Source organism: Pongo pygmaeus, chromosome 2 (assembly GCF_028885625.2).
Source record: "Pongo pygmaeus isolate AG05252 chromosome 2, NHGRI_mPonPyg2-v2.0_pri, whole genome shotgun sequence".
NCBI lineage: Eukaryota > Metazoa > Chordata > Mammalia > Primates > Hominidae > Pongo > Pongo pygmaeus.
This window is the reverse complement of record NC_085930.1, coordinates 135,703,834-135,722,622: the sequence shown is the minus strand read 5'-3', so window position 1 is coordinate 135,722,622 and position 18,789 is coordinate 135,703,834. Positions and strand designations below refer to the sequence as shown.

Below are 18,789 nucleotides of genomic sequence, written 5' to 3'. Positions count from 1 at the left end.
CCAGTTAAAATATGGTAGAGTGCTCAAGTTATATGTGAAACCAGGGCTTTTTATTTTCAAAATGGGAAAGTATGTCAGCTCTGAGTGTTTACTTGATATTTGAGAGTTATTTCCCTTATATTTGTAATCACACCAGAATGTGGTAAAGATTAACAAACCAACGATGTTTATGACAAGTCTTTGTTTTTTTCTAGTTGTTCATAACTACCATCAAAAGCTGAGGTTCTAGAATGTCCATTTAAACATCTAGGGCACTACTGTCAGCAAGAGATCATTAATCCAGTGAGAGTGTAATTAAAAGAACAGTCTTCCATCCTCCCACTCCAACTTCCAAACCTGAATAAGATGAAAATATACCTTTATTCTTGTTGCTTTCCACTTAGGGTTGTAGTGGCTACCTTACCTAAAAATAAGATTACATTGTAAAGCAAGATGTCATTTCAAAGTGTTTGTGTGTAGCTATAGAGGGCTATATGGCTTTGTTGCTTGAAGAGACTCTTATCTATCAACAGATGTGTAAGCATGTTCTGGTTGTTAGAGAATGAATAAAGAGAAGCTGATGATGCACCATACCATAAAGTGAAACATTATTTCTGCTGGAGCAAGAGGAAGATTATATTGCACATATGAAAAATTTTCTCCTTCAATATGGGTGTAAACTGCATGGTTTCTGAGAAGTATAGTTTCATGTTGCGTGGGATGTGTGTGAGGTGAAGGCAGTTAGCTTCTGAATATTACAGCATTGCCACCACACGTTAATGGAGAGACCTTGAGATGGGCCAGGCATTGATTGCCATAATGCACCCTGGTTCTTGAGGCTATTTTAGACCACATAATTTACACTTTGGGAAATGTAAGTTGTGAGTTATAACATCCACCCCTCTTTCTTATGAGAAGGGATCTCTCCATGATATAACCAACTGTCCTGTGGGAAAGATATAGAATGTTCCAGAAAGAGGGATATAGTTGTAATGGAAAGACATTAGAAGGGCTCTTTTTGAAGAGAAGTAAATCTAGGAATTGGAAAATACCCACAGGGAAATGCTTAAGGTTTAAATTTTTGTGCTTTACTCTTAGACCAACTAGGGGTGATTTTGCCTCTTTCCAACTATTTGGCAATGTTGGGGGACATTTTTTATTGTTACAACTTAGGGCAGGGTGCTGCTGGCATCTAGTGGGTAGAGGCCAGGGATGCTGCTAAGCATATTACAATGCCCAGGACAGCCCCTTACAGCAAAGGATTATCTACCTCTAAATGTCAGTAGAGCCAAGGTTGAGAACCCCTATTTTAGACTAAGAATAGCCACATTATGCTCCCTAACTTAAGTTCTTTTCCTTGTAGTTTTAATTCCCATCAGTGAAGTATATTGTGTACATGTTATTTTGTGCTCATTGTGCTATGGAAGATGATCAGGAGGGGGCAACATGGGGAAACGTGGTCTTCCTCAGGTCACCCCACTTCTGAAGTGTATCCCCTGGTGGACACATCACATCTGCGAGGAAATGAATCTCCAGTTCCAGGCAGTAACCAGCTGCAAAGAACTCAGTGGCCTATTGTGACATTTATTTCTTTGTTGTCTCTGAGCCCCAAGCCCACATTTTCTCTATATTCTACTAGGAGTCTGCAGGCTACATTTCCCAGATTCCTCTACTTGATAGATTCCCATTAAATTCTGCCTTTGAGCAGCACTGGCAGGAGACTGCAAGATGAGAGGATGAGAGAAAGAGCCCTTGGACAACATCTTCCTGTTTGCAGCTCCTGGCACATCTCTTTAGCAGCAGAGGGCAGCTATGGCTCCAGTCTCCAGCTTTTAAAAACCCTTTCAGACCCATCCCTTAGAGGTACCATCACCAGCCCTGTGTCTGGACCCCATCAGAGACCTAATTGTCAGTGTGTGGCACCTCCATCCCTGAGCACTGGCAACATGGGGCCCTTCCTCTTGACTCCTAGGTTTTGGTGAGCATAAATTTTCCTTTTGGTTCCCTCAAACCTAGGAATTGTAGCTGCTTCCTGTGGCTACTATTGTTTCTGGGTTTTCTTCTTGCCATTAATCTTCAATATCTGTGTAACCAATTGCTTTTATTAAATCCTCTCCATTTGAATATCAGGCATGTGTCTATTTTCTTGAATGAACACTGACAGATATACCAGTGGTAGAGCTAAGGGTAAAGAGCAGAAGCAGGCAGTGTAGAACAGAAGCTACCACGTGGCTTTTGGGAGGCCACCATGAGTTAGCACTCTTTTCTTCCAAACACATCTAGTAATGCTAGGATGTGGAAAAGCTGACACATTACCTTAGTGAAATGCAGAAGTGTTGGCTCCTAATCTCTGTGGTACAGAGGAGGAACTCTGTGGTTGGCTGTTCTTCCTTTTGCATGGAAAGACATCTATCTTTACACTAAGATAGTGGTGAGCAGGATGGGACCTCAAGTTTTCCTCAGCTCACATCTCTTCTGGACTACTAGGCATTGTAGCCCTGGCAAAGAAGCTTCCTGACAACAGATGAAAGAAATGGAGAATCCAGATCACTCTAGTGAAGATACAGAGTGGAGAAAACCCTGTCCTGCCCTCACATCAGTGGGGCATACAAAAAGTTCTCCTATGGGGCAAGGGGTTACAGTTAGTCTGTCAGGCCACCAATAATTAATGACCAAGTTTGCACAGATAATAGCGGCAAAGTCACAAATGGTCCTGGCTGACCCATGACAATAAGATGTTAACAACTGTACTAACACCTTCCAATTTCAGAGATGTCAAAACATGACCAAATTCTTATTGTAGAATTGGTTGAATATTGAAACTCAGAACCCAGAGAGATAAATGGCAAAGAGGCTAATACAAATAAGACAGTATAAACAAGAAGGCAAATACATGTCAATGAGAACAAACACTTTGAAAATGGGGATAGCTACCCATTAGAATACCAAATTAGAATTTATTGAAAGCCCAGTACCACAGCAGATTCCTCCTGGAGGTCACTAGATTCAAACAAATGTCAATCCCTCATTGGCATATGACAAACTTTTTTTTAACCTCTTTGGACAATACGCCTTCATGAATTATGTTTTCCCCACAACTCTACTTATGGATAAAGGAAAATTGGAAAAGCAATCATTTATGCCTTGGAAAGTTTCATTATTAGATCACGTTGGTTTCCAGCAACACGTTATTTTCTCCATATGTTTTGTCTTATCACAGTCAGCATGAGTGTCTACTATCCTGAGAAATAAGCCATCCCTTTTAGGAGGTAGTGCTTGAATGCCACTTGATAACACCATTTCTCTTCACTTCCCCCATTTGGCTGTGACATTACTTGGACACAGGCACAGAGCATTATGGGTTTATTCATAGCAGCACTACTCAAGGTCTGTACGACCAGACAGAATAGCTAAAACACCTGATCTAGTTGCAGCAGTGGACCCTGGAGACTTAAGTGGACCATTGAAAAACAGTGTCTTAGTCTTCAAAGAGCTTATGGCTTCATATGGGAGATTGAAAAGTGAACAAACCCACTGTAAATCCATATGCTGACTGCTGGCATAGAAGTGTGTATACCTGGTGCTTTGGGAGCGTAGAGAAATGACATACTGGACAGTATTAACATTTCTGGAAGGTAAGGTCAAAATTCAAATGGAAATTATGTTTGGGATGAGTCTTGATGAATGACTGGGAATTTCCCAAGAAGACAATGTTGCAAGGGAGAAGGATAAATTCCAGAATAAGGAACAGCATGTGCAAAGGGAGGGAAAGAGATAATGTGTGGGCATTCTGGACATTTTGGGAAGTTGAATAGGAATCATAAGATACATGGACTTTGTCCTGAAGATGATAGGGTTCTAGGAAGGAAGTAAAATGATTATATTTACATGTAAATATAATCTTTCTTTTAGAATTATGGATGAGCCAGAAAGCATATAAGGAAGTTATGAAATTAATTTAGGCATGGAGGATAGAGGCCTGGATGGATGAAGAAAAGTTATTAATTAAAAAAAAATGACAAAATGGTAGAAAATGCAGAATTTGGTGACTGGTTGAATGCAGGGCTTGAGGAAAAGCAGGGAGGGCTGGAAGATTTTGAGGATGGGGTTACTAGTGTCTCTAATCAGGAATACAAAGCAATAGAGGAAAGAGAAAACCTTTAAGGTGCCCATGGAATATCTTCACATGGCTGCTCTATCTCAGCTAGAAGTGTAGCATAAGGGAAAGGGCCAGACTCTGGACGTAGATTTGAAAGCAATCAGATTCAGATGTCAGTTGAAGCTCTAGACATGGAGGAGATTGTTTTATGATTAAAAAACAAAAACAAAGTCCAAAAAAAGGAATGCTGGGACCTTCGAGCTAACATTTGGGTGAATGCAAAATATAAAAACAGAAAGTAGATGGGAGAATAGAGCAAGGAGATAGAAAGTGGAGAGTAGAGTCATGGAAATTAAGGTAGGAGAAAAGTTTATGAAGGCGGTGGTCAGTAGGGTCTAATGCAGCAGAAGGTGAAAAACAAGCACAAAACATGTTTATGTAATCTCACAATCAGGAGGCCAGAAATCATCTTGGCTTGGTTTTAGAAGGGTGGTTAAAGATGAAAATTGGAGATGATTACAGAACAACAGCAACAACAAAATAGACACTGTGGCTCCTTCTGCTTGAAGGTCCTACTGAACCTGAGGGTAGCTGCAAGTTGAGGCCAGGCCTTTGTGGGTGCCCCATATGGCTTGTGGCTGGATTACAGAGTAGGGGATTCTCCACAAAGGTCAAAGGCTCCTTTTCAACCTGTTTTGTGGTAGCAAAAAACAAGGCCAAGCCATGTCAGATCCAGCCCCTGGCACAATGAGAGAAACATGACCTCAGCTCGTGTAAAGTCTGAATAAATCTTCCAACAGAATGTTTAATCTCTGAATGGGCAAAACATTATATAGCATAAAATCTAAGAGAGGATTAAAAAAAAACGTGTAAAATGTGATGGGATTCAGGAGAAATCTATTCACTGTATTTCGCAGAAAATAACAGGCCAGATAAAATAGTCATCATTCAAGGATGAATAAACAAGCAAATAAAACCTCATTATGAGGCATGCGAAAATTTTTGCAACTTTAAGAAATGAAAATATAGCACTCAAGAGGCAGAAGAAGAGCACACTTTGAAAAAGATTTACTACAGGAAATGGGAATAAATTTTAAACAGCATATGCTTTGTGATCTAAATAACATTCAAGGACCCCATGAAGCAAGAGATGAAAAGTGAGACAAGAAAACAGATTGAAGTGAGAAGAAAACTGGTTGAGAAACTGGAATATAGAGGAAGATAAAATGAGGACAATGTTATAAAACTAAATATGAAATATGAAAATTAAAAGTACATTAGAATTAATAAAATACTTAATTAGCAAAACTTATAATCAAGTAATAGAAAGGAAAATTTGAGGCATAGTCCTCCAGAACTAAAGGAATATGTAAAAGAAGTGAGAATACTGAGAAAGGAAACACTAGAATTCGTGGGCAAATAGTAGAAATTCGACATGAAGACAACCACTGTCCCTAAAGAAGACACCTGAACAAATAGAAAACTAGCAGTGGTTCTAGAGTGTATAGAAAATAACAACATTCTCAAACTTAAGAAGCAAGTCAGTATTCAGATCAAATGGGTTTGATGTGAATTAGGTAAAATTAATATAAAGAGACCAATTTCTATAGAAGTCCAGAATTTGAATTCCAAAAAAGTATACTGGAAGGTAAACAAAACAAAATAAAACTACCAAAAATAACAAACAAGTTAGCAACAAAGGAAGAAAAATCAAGACCAGGTATTAATATAACAATCTCTACAGAGGCCCAATTTGGGGCAAAAAATAAGATCTAAGAACACTGTATCTGGACATGTTGTTACTCACATTTGAAATCAGCAAAAAAACATTCTGTGAAACAAAGTGTTAGAAAGAAAATCAATCAAGTTCTCTTTATGAAAAAAAAGTTTTTTCAGACAACCGTGAAATGAGTCCAGCAAAAAAAAAAAAAAAAAAAACCTGATGGACAAGGAAGGTGTGCTATGAAAGGACCAGCAGTAAGCATTGAATTGTTTTAATAAGGGATAAAGTCTAAACTGTTGTAAATATAATGTAGTTCAACAGAGTTTGCAAACCTGATCAATGATTCTTGAATGAGAAGATATAGAATGTAGGTAATAATCTTGAAGAGATAAGAAGTTGCTTCTATATTCCCAGCAGTGGAAGAGAGGTAGTAGGAAGGAATAGCATGAGAATGTCTTCATGGTACATTGGAGGAAAGTGGTAGACAATGATTCCCCTTGATGTGGACACACAAATAGTGTTGTTTATTTTTTAAAAGTAAGATTTAGCAGACTTCAAAGTATGACGCCTTTACATTAGAAGAGAGAAAGGGGAAAAGAAAACATGTGTGATAATTAAGGATAAATATCAAAGGAAATAGCCAAGAAACTGAAACACAATAATACATGAATATGCACAAATGTATTTGAGTAAGCACAAACATGTAATTTATAATAAATGTAATGCTTTTATTATATTAAATGGCAAAGATTAGGTCCCAATCAACAATAGTTCTCTACCAAAGATACCTAAGAAAGAATAACTCAGAAAAGTAAGTAAAAATTATAGCAATAAAAACACTATCCAATCAAACCTATGGTGTTTAGTAAAAGCTATAAGCAAGCGAAAATTTACAAAACATACTCTTATTATTTTTAAGTAATAAAAGACACAAATGAATTAAACCATTAACTTAAGAAGCTAAGAGCGAAAGAAGACATGCCTAAGGAGAAAAAGGAGAAGAAATTATTACAAATGAAAGCAGAAATTTAGTGGAGAAAAATGAATAGAATAAATAAATCTTCAATTGGTTCTTTAAAAAACACAAACAATAAATAGAACAAAAAAAATAAAACGTAGAAACTTCTATTTATTCTAATCAAGGAAATAATGAGAAGAGACAAAAATTGCAGATATGAAAGGAGAGGTCATCTCAGATATAAAAACATTTGAAAATCTTTATATAATGAATCATTCTCATTTATATCAAATGTGATTATTAACTGATGAAAGAGCAGAAAACATTCTCAAGAAGAAATTTAAAAACCTGTGCAGGTCATTTAAAGAAAAAGTATTTCAATTTTAAACAACAAATAATTTTCTGACTTTATCAACTCTTTCTGGGCATTAAAATATGTGGGGACAAAGTTCTAATTCAATTACTGGCAAAACCCTAACATCAAAAATTGATAAAACTGGCTGGGCAAGGTGGCTTACGTCTGTAATTTCCAGCACTTTGGGAGGCCTTGGCGGGTGGATAACCTGAGGTCAGGAGTTCCAGACCAGCCTGGCCAACATGGTGAAACTGAAACCCTGTCCCTACTAAAAATACAAAAATTAGCCAGGCATGATTGCAGACACCTGTAGTCCCAGCTACTCAAGAGGCTGAGGCACGAGAATCGCTTGAACTGAGGGGTGGAGGTTTCAGTGAGCCAGGATCGCACCACTGCACTCCACTCCAGTCTGGGCAACAGAGAGAGACTCTGTCTCAGAAAAAAAAAAAAAAAAAAAAAGCAAAACTGATAAAACTAATACAAAAGGGGAAGAGATAAGATACTTTCAGAAATATGAACATCAAAATCTGAAATGTAATATTAAATTTATCTAGCTGTTTATGAAATAATGCAAAGAAACTCCCAGAAGATTTTATTACAAAAATGAAGAGATAATTAAATATTATTAATTTATTGTTATAGTTTTCACATGAATATGTCATGGGAGAGAAACGGACTGAACATCCAAAAGTATACCGAAAGTTAAGTTGAAAAAAATGCAACATCTATTTCTAGTAGAACAGCTGATAACTAGTACGAGGATAAGAATGAAGTCCTCTTTCTCAAGTTGATCCAGCATATTTATCTCAATACAAGATATCTAAAAATAAGACTCTAGAAATATTCACTTTAAAAGATAAAATAAAAAAATACAAGAAAGTTCCTTGTGATGAATGTTATTCAACATTGTTCTGTAATTTATTAGCCAGGAAATAAGATCAGGCAAAAGAAAAAAAAAAGTTTTGTTTTGAAGAAGAGGAGGACAAATGTTATTTTTTACTGACATTGTGATTATCTATACAGAAATCTCAAAAACAGGAAGAAAGCAATAAAAAACTAATAGCCTTAATGAGAGATTTTATCTAGGCAACAAATCATAAGCCAAGTGTACAAAAATCAATCGGTTCTGTATATACAAGCAATAATTAACTAGAAGATTTAATTTAAACATTCCACTCAAAATAAATAAATTATCTAAGACTATATTTAATAAGAAATGTTTAAGATCTACAGGAAGAAAATTACAAAATGCCATGGATTTAAAAGAAGATCTGAATCAATGAGGAGAAACACTATACTTTGATCTATTTGTTTGCTGAGAAATTGTAAGGCTGTCAGTTTTGAATGGGGCTTTGAACAACGTAATCTCATCCCACTAATGAACATACATGCAAAAATCTGAAGCTAAACAATATCAAATCAAGTCCAGCAGCATATGAGAAAAGTAATATATCTAGAGCAAATAGAGTTTATCCTAAGAATGCAAAGATTAATCAGCCTCAGAGCAGAGAACTTGTTCATCTTATTCTCATTTTTATTCCTTGCATTTATCATAGTTCTTGGCATATAATAGGTGTTCAATAAATATGTGTTGACTGAACAAATATGATGTAAACTTTTAATTTATTTTGCTACATTAACAGACTAAAGGAAAAAATCCACAACATATCTTAATTGAGCCAAAAAAGTATTTCATAAAATTCAATATCCCCTTTTTATCACTCTAAGAAAGCTAGAAACAGAATGAGCCCTTTTATCTCGTTAAAGTTTTTTTATTAGAAAACAACAGCAAGTATTACACTTAGTAATGAAACATTAGATTCAGGAGCAGGGAAAATGTGCTTAATATCACCTCAACTTATTAAAACTTTACTGGAAGTCTCAATCAATATAACAATAAAGAAAAATAAGAACTGTAAATTTGAGGGAACTAAAAGCCAGCATAGTAATTATTCACAGATGATACCATCTTATACTCAGAAAACAGAAGGGGCTGAAGTGAGAACAGATAATGCTAAGCAGTGAATGTTTGTGTCCCTCCCTCCCAAATTCATATGTTAAAATCTTAATCCCCAGTTGGGTGGTGTATGAAGATGGAGGCCTTAGGGAAGTGAGTAGGACATGAGAGTAGAGCCCTCGTGATGACACAGGTACCCTCACTAGAGACAAGAGAGAGATTGCTTCGTTTCTCTTTCTGTCATGTGAGGAAACAGCAAGAAGGTGGCTGTTTACAAGCCAGGAAGTGGGCCCTCACCAGAATCAGACCATTCTGGCACCCTGATCCTAGAATTCCAGCCTCCAGAACTGTAAGAAATAAATGTTTATTGTTTAAGCCAGCCAGTCTGTAGTATTTTGTTACAGCAGCCCAAGCAGACTAAGACAGAAAAATAGAGACCAACTCCAAGATTCATGTCCTAGAAATAACTAAACAAAATTAAATAATTGTCTCATTCGCAATTTTAACAAAATAATTAAATTCTTAGGGATGAAACAAGAGAAGCAAGACTTAGATGAAAAAAAAATGTTATAAAACTTATGGAAACCCTGAATAAATGAAGAGAAGACCATGTTCCTAGATTTTAAAGATATTACTTCCTTTTAAATTATCAATAACTCAATTAAATCTTAATTTACAATTCTAGAGAAACTCAACAACACATCTGCAGACTTTGGAAAAGAATATAAATCCAAGATATTTCTGGAAAAGAACAGTGAGGGAGAACTTATCCTGCCAAACATGAAAACAAATTACAACCTATAATAACTAGTAGAATGTGATATTGGTCAGAAAATAAGAATCAATGAGTGGACCAAAAAGAAAAGGAAATCTGGATGTCTAACACATGTGCTTCACTAAAAGAAAATTCCGTATACATTTAAAAAGCATTGAAGTGTTTCTTGAAATTTAAAAATATAACGATAATATTTTTTAAAACTTTACATAAAGTTACATAAGAAATTATCCCCAAACTGTAGTTGGAGCTTCCTCACACATGGCAGTTTCATGCTTCTCACAAAACAGTTTAGGGCCTCGAAAATGAATTTCCAAATGAATGGGATAGAAGTTGAAAGATCTTCTACCAATGGCTTAACCTCTAAAGCCAACAGGGTCACTTCCACCATACTCTATTGGTCAACCAATCACTAAGGTTGGTCTGGATTCAAGGGGAATACAAATTTACCTCACCTCTTGTTAGGAATGCCAAATAATTTGAAAATATGTTTTTAAATCACCATACACTCTCATTCAAAAGTGGTACACCTCACAGCTTTCAGTGTGAGATATACCCTGGCTTGAATACCATTTTGGTCACTTACTGTTTAGATTTGTGAGTATTTAATAAATTAGCACAGGTAAGATACTTGGCATTAACAAATTAAATGTTTTTTTATACATAACTTCATTGCTCTAGCTAAAAATAAAGGGATTGTAATTTGTTTGTTTGAATAATCATTAACCTTTTCTGTGACCATAATGAATACACCTTGTGCTGCTGTGCTACAGGCTGAGAAATTTCAAGAAATAAACAGTAAGTAAATTCCTATGATGTGTGAGTTTAGCATGACAATAAAACTCCTGGGCTTCCTTTACGCTTGTAGAAAGTGGGAAAAAAGCGCATGTGACGCCCAGAGGACTCTCCACAGTGTATATTCCCAAATACATAATGTCTAGTTTCCTACTTTAGAATAGTATGGTTTCAAGCAGAAAAAAAAGAAAAGAAAAGAAAAGAAAAAGGAAAAAAAATCTCTACCTGAGTTGAATACATACCTCCTTCTCTTTCTAATCTCTGGCATTGTCACATATGTCTAGAAAATTCGACAATTATATAGAAACTCTTCCCAGGGTTCACTATACAACTCTCTTTGCTCATGCTTAGATGGTGAGTAAGGGCTCATAAAATGCATATCACATCATTATATTATGTTTAAACATTTTTATTTCTCCAGAGAATTTAAAATATACAAACATGTGACTCTGTGAGGAAATGATCCAAAAAAGATTATAAATACAGCTATAAATGTCAAAGTTCCTAAAACATTTCACTGGCTCTATCTTCAGAAGAAAGTGTTTACAAGTAGAGCGCATGCCAGCATGTTTTATTATTGTTATTGTGGGCATTAAATGTTACAAATGCAATCTGTTTGACATACACATAAACGATGGTCTGCGCAAACCTTTAAGGATCACCTCAAACGCTGTGAAGCTGATTAGGAAGAACAATTCAGTAAGGCATGGGCAACAAGCTCTCCATTGCAAAGAAGACATTGTCGTCCTGAGGAAACAATGAGAAATTCAGTTTCAATTTCTACTTAATAAATGTTTAACTTCTAAATTTTGCTCACTTCTCTTTCTGATTTTCTAGCAAGGATTAAGTAAGTGGTTAGTCATGACTTGCTTTCTTGTATGACCCACTCAGGATCATCAAGATTTCTTCCATTTTCTTAAAAAGTAATAGAAAAGAAGGAAGGAAGGAAGGAGGATGAAAGAGAGGAGGGAAAGGAAAGAGGAAGAAACGAGCGAGGAAGGAAGGAAAAGGAGGCAGGAGAAGAAGGAAGGAGAGTGCTTTCTCATACAGACTTGTGGTATCTAGTGCCTACACACTGGTTTCTCCTACCCTTCAGTGGGTTAACAGTACATTATTCTTGTCAGGCCCTCACTATTTTCTGAAGGAAACTTCACTCTCAGCTCCACCTGCCTTCCCTGTTTTATATAAAGAGTATCCCTTCCCCTAACATAAACCCAATACCAATATCTCTAGAGCTGCGCTGTCCGGTGGAAACAGAATGTGAACCACAAATGCAAGCCGCATATGCAACTTTATATTTTCTAACAGCCATATTAAGAAGAGTAAAAAGAAACAGATGAAATTAATTTTAACAATATGTTATGTAACCTAATATATCCAAAATATTATCAATCTATCAGCAGTATAATTTTTTTAACATTTTTTCATACTACTGAAAGTTCACCGTGTGTTTTACACTTGCAGAAAACCTCAAAACTAGCCACATTCCATTCGATTCTATCATTCTTATTGCTCTCCATGCATCCTTAACATGAATCTCCCTTAACTTGAACCAGCTTGAGTTGGGCTCTGCTTCTTAAAACCAAACAAAGCTAACATAGTAGCAAGTGAAGGGCTTGATCACCGTGTCTTATTTACTTATTTTCTATCTTTCAGGCATTATTCAGTATGGCACCAGGCAATTTTTATTCAGCTATTGCCATTGGGAAAGTTTGGAATTATTTGTGCTTTGTGGGATGATAGCGTTTAAGGTTAATTTTCCTATGATGTACCCCTTTCTATTTGACATTACATTTTGTTTGCAAAAATACTGGTACAATGCATTTTTTTTTAATCAGGCAATTCAGAGAGTTCCTCTTAACAATGCCCTCTGAGACTATTATGAAAGTTGTTAACATTAACCTGCCCTAGCGAGGTGCTGTCTTTGATACTGTATAATTTCATTAATTAAAATCCAAGTAAAGATCAAATTTTCCAATTCATCTAAGCCATTTATTGGCCTTGGCTTTCTTGGTGATTAACTTTGATGACAATAGCATTTCACACAATGTACAAACAATAAAACTCTGCTTCTTACAGGACAGTGGAGTTATCTTTTGGTAAACATTTTACTTGGGAACAGTTAGGAGAAATCATGAATCTACAAGTTAATGATCCAAGCCTCAGTTTACCTATTAATTAACTGAAAGAATTTCTTGCCTGTAATGTGTGCTGGAAAGAAAAGATCTTTATGTTTATGAGTGGCATATATATGCAGTGTGACACAAGTATTACGATTGTTTTAAAAACTATTCTAATGACACTGGTAGTATTTTAAGAGTAATATAATTGTTGGCCAGGCGCGGTGGCTCACACCTGTAATTCCAGCACTTTGGAAGGCCAAGGCGGGTGGATCACGAGGTCAGGAGATCGAGGCCATCCTGGCTAACATGGTGAAACTCCATCTCCGGTAAAAATACAAAAAATTAGCTGGGTGTGGTGGTGGCCTCCTGTAGTCCCAGCTACTCGGGAGGCTGAGGCAGGAGAATGGCGTGAACCCAGGTGGCGGAGCTTGCAGTGAGCCGAGATCGTGCCACTGCACTCCGGCGTGGGTGACAGAGCTAGATTCCATCTCAAAAAAAAAAAAAGAGTAATACTGTTGCTAGGCAAAAATGAATATTTATTTGTCATTTTTAGAATTTACTTTAATTGTAATTATTTATTCATCTCTGACCTTGTATGTCCAACAGGGTCAGGACTAGGATCTCAAGTACAAAATTTAAGGAGTGTCCAAAATCTCAGTAATCAAGATAAATATTTTAATGCAATAGTTTTAAAAATGAAAATCAATGCGAAAAATTAATGAAGGAAAAAAAGTTGGAACTTTAAATAAAGACAGGGTCAGAGATTGCAATGGACAGACAGCACTGCCCCTGGATCATTAATAAGATTTAGATTATCAAGCCACATCACTGCAGTTTGCATATAATTTCAGAAGCATCCACCAAACATAGAATTCAATTGATTTCAAGCTTTTAAGTAATCACTGGATTCTAATATCTTTTCTATATCATTGTTTTCTCAATGTTCACACTTTGGGGTTCTCCCCAAATATTATATTAGGAAATTCAAATATGTTTCACTTTTCAGATCAAAATTAAAGAAGTATTCAGTTGATGCTGCATGATTCTGAATAACTGTGAAACCTACTTTTAGGCAGAATATAAATAACATGCTTGAGAATAGAAATCTATGAATAGTTCTTTGAGTGAAAGAACGGTGTAGCCAATTTCACTCCATTGAGGTAACACTAAACAAGATGAGCTTGTTTTACTTCATACAAAGGAATGACCAAATTAGGCACGAGAAAATGTGACAAGATTTCCAATCATGTTTTTCTTTTCTTTCTTTCTTTCTTTTTTTTTTTTTTTTTTTCCCAGCTTAGATTTGTACTCTTCGGTACTGCTAGAAATAGAATTCTCAAAAGAGCCATGCTCTTTTTCACAAGCCTTGGAAAAATCAGTTTGGTCTACACTTGACTTTATTAGTGGTCTCCTGATTCCTTGGGACTTTGTCATTGTTTTAGATCATTGTTCAGGCCAAATGGGAAGAAGGAAGTGGTAAGGATGGTAGTATGAATGACTAAAGTCTAGGCTAGCACATCTCAAATTTTCTAATTTCTGGAGATCTTATTAAAATACAGATTCTGGGATTGGGCCTGAAATTCTGCATTTCTAACAAAACCCCAGACAATGCCCAAGTTGCTGTTTCGTGGACCACGTTTTGGATAGTGCTACTTGTGAGTTTTTGTTCTTGTTGCTTTTGAGATTAAATGTTTAAAGAATTACCCTTTTTGGTAAAATAAATTATCTTCTTTATAATATAAGGTCCTTGAGGTAGAAATTTTATCTCATCTGTTCTTATATCCCTAGTTCATTGAACACTGCAGGGCATTTGAAGGCACTTAAATGTTATTGATTGTTGTTGAATAAATTAATAAATGAAATTTGGGGCCAATTTTAGAACAGGGGTTCTTAAGTCTTTTTAGTGCCATGGATCCTACCCTCTTTGGCAATCTGGTGAAGTCTGTGGACCCTTTCTCAGGAAAATATTTTTAAGTGAAAAAAATAAAATGTATAGGGATTACAAAGGAAACCAATTATATGGAATCATAGTTATCAAAACATGTAAAAGTCGAATGTGTGATATAATAATGTATGTGCTTTTAAAAAATAAAATCTTGCAGTGGATCCAATAATTACTACAATTTTGAAGAAATGAAGAGTATAAATAATGTTTTCAGATATCTACAACAACTTTAATTTCATAGAAAAAAATCTGTGATTTCTATTAGTGACAGACAGGTACTGCTAATAGTACCATAGGTTGTTGACTCTATTCATAATGGAAGGATATGCTAAATTTCAGTTGGAAGTGAGTGAAAATAATGTTGTAATTGTTTTTACATTCAAGTTCACAGACATCCTGGGTCTGTGAACCCCAGCGTAAGAACCTGATTTTAGACAGTCCACGAGTTTTGTTTACCAAGCTTTTCCAATGTTGGTTGAAAATCATTTCATAAAAAGAAAAACAATAGAGTAATACTTATGATTATTTTTATTTTATCTAATGAAGTATCTAATACTTGTCATATTATTCCATTTTCTTTAACACAGTACTTCAACTTGCAAAAATCTGAAACAGCTTTTTCCAGCAATTATTTCCCTTTCTTCCATTCATATCTATGACAAATATATAATGTATACCTTTATTAACTGAATAAACAACCCACAAATGCAACTTTGTAAAGTGCATTCCCATGAGACAGATCCATAAACCTGGTAAGCACACCAAGACCCCATCAGGGATATTTGAACTAAATCTTAATTTGTTATTTACGAACACTTCACATGGCCCTCTAAATGAATTATGTGCTGCCTCATGGACAAGAAATATAACAAGACTACACATTCGAGAGACAGAGAGGGCTTGTGGGATTGTTTGACTGAACAATTTCACAGGTGTTAACAATAGAGGTGGGCCGAAGAGTTTCAACCGAGAGAAAGTAACTCGGACTGAAGTTATCCAAACACCTGTTGGCAAGTTGTATTCTTTCCTTTAGATTATTTCCTTTATAATAATTTTGTAGAGCTACTTTATTGGTCTTTTCCTTCAGAAGTCAGAAAGTTGAGGGGAGGGGAGAAAAGAAGGAAAGAGTGGGAGAACCAACAAAGATTCAAATTTGTCACCATGCCAAAGACAGCCTAACCCCTAGAGCAGAGGTCTCAAACCTGGAGCCTTGGGGCAGACACAGGAGCAAATGAGTTTTGTTTGGCTCATACACCAGTAATTAAGAATTGAATTTGAATGTTCTTAGGCATTGGTGTGCAAGTAAATGTTTAACAACCAACTCTCTGGGAGTGGAGTGGAAGCCCTGATTTGCAATGTTTGACAATTCCTGTGGCGTAAATGGTCAATTTTGACTTACCAAGATGAGGACACCGAAAAGAGCTTTGGGAAGAGATGTGTATAATCGGCCCTCTGAAGTCCACTCCATCACAGCACTTTATTTCAGGGGGCCTGCATTCTCTTGGGTTCCCACCTCTTCATGCTGTCTTCCACTCTGCCCACTTTCCTCTCTTAAATCACCTCTTTGGTCCCAGTGGGCTGTGGAATTCGTGACTTCTGCCTAGAGCTTTTCTGGGTGCCTGACGTTGGTCACAAAGCTAGACTGAGGAATGTGCTGGCTATTTTGAGGTGTGATCAGAGACTTGCATTCATTGTGAAGAAAGCAGAGGGATTTGGCAGAGGAAAGCAAAGATTAAGCCTGGGATACAGCAGCTATAGGAAATGTGGCTTGGGTGTCACTTGATTGGCTGCTACTTGTTTTTGTGTTCCCATCTGTCAAAAACAGCTGGAAGTCACAACTAAATTAAAGGTGGAAAATGCTTTGAAAAAGTAATGGGGCCACACACAAAAAATATTACTACTATTTCTTCCCCTCAGCTTCCCCACTCCACTAAATGAGACATTCTGCAAGGACTGGATACTATTTCTGTCTTTTCACACTTCTCTTGCTAATGTTCAGTGGGCTTCTGAGATCTGATATAAATGTACAGGCGATGTGGAAACTGATTGAGAGGCAGATTTATATTAAAAACTGTATACATATATTTACCACCAGCTTTAATGATGCACTTTTGGTGAAGATCAGTTGCTTAAAATGAAATAGACTTAAGAACATATTACTTAAAAATCATATCATGTGTCTTTTTGCTTCACATTTAAACCAGAAAACAAAATCTATATTCACTGTTAGCATAACGCTTAGAAAAGAAAAGATTTTGTCCATGGCTCCCAAATCAGTAGATTATGGTTGTAAGCCCCAATGAGTTCTAAACCATTTGCCAAAGAGCAAGCACCCACCAACTTCCCTCCCCCTGCCAAACATACACTTCCCTCCTGTCTGATTTATAGAGACCCTTTGTTAGGGATGTAGTAATGAAGCCAGCTGCTGTGTCTTTCTGCAGCCCACTGCACCCCTCCCTTGCCTCATCCCCCAGAACAGTTACTGTCAACACCCTGGGGACATTAGCAGAGAGCTCCCAACAGGAAGTCTGGGGATGTTTTTGATTCTGTGACCATCTTTCACTTCCTCCTTGAGTCCTCATTCTCACTTTGGTAGCCGAGGTCTGCCCTGTCTGCTACCAGAGTGACAAGAGAGGAGTAAAGAAACCAATAGCAAGATTTGGGTACTTAGAGCACTTTAATGGTGCTTCAGGAAAATAAGAGATAAAGCAGAAACCAGGTTTAATAATCATAATAAGAATTCTAGAAGCCATCTCCCACCACTTTGTGATAAACACATTATCTCATTTAATTCCTCCCTCAGTTGGTCTGAAGTCAGCCTGAAGGTGGAACCAAGACAAACTACTGTGAACACTTAGGCAACAAAAGCGTCAATGTGAAGAGATGTTCTAGTATACTGTTTTCAGGCTTGGCACTACCCTTCATACTTGGGATGCCCAGCCTGGCTGACTTCTACTCATCTTCTAAGACTCATCACAGACATCGTATCTTTCAGGAAACTGCCACATTAACCTCTCTCTCTACTGACACCCCCTCAGGTGCACTCCCCTGTTCCTAGACATTTCTCTCACTGCAGTTACCACAATCTATTGCCCATCTACACAGTTGGACGATTATTCTTTGAGAGTAGAGAATGCAACTTGTTCATCTGTGTAGTCTCTGATCCTATTTTTTTTTTTTTGCCTTATGTATAGTAAGTGCTCCAAAAAAGTTTTATGAATGAATGAATGAATTCTGAAAGGATACTATAATAAATAAAAAGAAACTGAATGAGGTTTATAGAAGAAAGAGGTTTTGAGTAGAATTTGAAATACTGCAGTGTTTGGAGTAAGAAGATATGTTGCCATGTGGAAATGAGGAAGTAAAAGGGTTACATGTAGAAAGTTGTATTTCATTTTGTTTAGCTAAGTTCTGACATTCAGAAAATCATGAAATAAGGGGAACCAAATAACAGAGAAAGCAATTGATGGACAGGTAGTTTGAAGCCACTGTGCAAAGGAATTTAGTCATGACAGGAGCTACTAACACCACATCGAGTCTGGATGCGCCATGCATCTTGAAAGCTCAAATGTGTGCTAGATTGTCTTGCAAGCTCACAGATTCCAGGAGAGTTGTGGACACACTAGAAAGGAATGAAGAAAACTTTTGGCTCTAGGTTTCATTTGAGGCTGCCTTATTCGGTTATACTTCCGATAGCAAAAATGAACCTGCTCTGGAAGTCTACATTTCTCCTTTATCCCTTGGAAAATAAAATTCAGTTTCACATAAGTATCTTTACATTTTCATTATCAATAGCATCAGAAAATGTTCTTGTTTTCACTTTTTGTTAATTTTTATCCTTTTTGAAAATTATCTATAGGTTCATCATCAGCTGGTGGGCAGAACAGTATGATACCTCAAAAAATCCCTTATGTCCGACAGTCGTCTTTGTTCTTTCATGAGACACTTTTGAGAGAGGTAACTCCATTTTCTCCTATGTAGACACACACACCCTTCTATGTCATTAGTGATGCATCTTTAGTATCCTCTGTAACAGCTTGCAAAGTTGTTTTTTAAATCTTCACTTTTCACAGATGTTGC

The 18,789-nt window shown here is 36.5% G+C and overlaps 1 long non-coding RNA gene across 1 annotated transcript in view; it reads left to right on the top strand.

Annotated features, from left to right (window-relative positions):
• The window catches only part of LOC129033484 (uncharacterized), a 322,758-nt gene that overhangs the window by 258,125 nt on the left and 45,844 nt on the right, over nucleotides 1–18,789 (top strand). The gene's annotated exons all lie outside the window — the stretch shown is intronic.